Source organism: Aptenodytes forsteri, unplaced genomic scaffold, assembly GCF_000699145.1.
Source record: "Aptenodytes forsteri isolate BGI_AS27 unplaced genomic scaffold, ASM69914v1 Scaffold475, whole genome shotgun sequence".
NCBI lineage: Eukaryota > Metazoa > Chordata > Aves > Sphenisciformes > Spheniscidae > Aptenodytes > Aptenodytes forsteri.
The window spans coordinates 60,651-61,627 of record NW_008794113.1 but is presented as its reverse complement, the minus strand read 5'-3'; positions in this window follow the sequence as shown (position 1 = coordinate 61,627).

The window sequence follows — 977 nt, the reverse complement described above, 5'->3', positions numbered from 1 at the left end:
TGCACTCCTCCAGGCACCAGCACCGCCCGCCGCAAAACCCCCGTGGGAGAAGCCAGAGGGGAGCCCAGCAGATGGGGAAGCCATGAACACCCCCCGGTGCCGAGATCACCTCCCCTCGGCACAGCGCAGGAGGTGCCAAGTGAAGGACTTTCCTGCCACAGGGAGCCAAGAGCTGCTCTCCGCCCGGAACCCGTGGGCGGGGACCCGCTGCCCCGGTGCATCCCGCACCCGTGGGCTGGGAACCGCTGCCCCCGTGCATCCCGCATCCCCTTCTCTCCCCCATCCCATATGGGGCCGCAGGGGCCGGCACAGACCTCTCGCTGATGCTGCCGGCAGTCCAGGCCACCCTCCCAGGGCAGGAGGAGGGATGTGGCCCCCCGTGTCACATCCCGCTGTCCCTCTGCCCTCCCCTGCCCGCAGCCGTGGGGGGTTGCTGTGGGCGCGGGGCACGCACAGGGAGAGATGGGGCTGCGCGTGCGGGAGCTGCGACACTGCCAGAAATGCTGAAAACGCAGAAAAGGCCTTTTCCTTTATTTTTTCTGCAGAAGAGAATGGAGATTTCACAGACAGCTGAAACACCTTCTGCTGCTGTCGTTACGCGTGAGAAATCCCTACCCCGGTGCGCCCACCCAGCAGCCGTGGGTAGCCAGGGAGGCAGCCGTGCTGTGCCGTGATGTGCCGTGCTGTTCTGTGCCATGCTGTGCCGTGCCGTGCCATGCCGTGCCGTGCCAGGGAGCACGGGCACCCGCTGACGCACCGGGGCAGAAGCGGCGAGCTTTGATTAGAGCGGTGCTGGCTGCGGGCCCGGGGAAGGTCAAGAGCCACGTCTGCAGGCCTGGCACTAAAATGCAAAATAAAGGAGCGGGCGAGGAGGGCTTGCACCGGGCACGGGAGCGTGGCGGCACGGCGGCACAGCCCGTCCCTGCGCGAGGGGCTGGGGAGGCGCAGCCCCGCCGCCCTTGTCGCGGCAGCCGGGC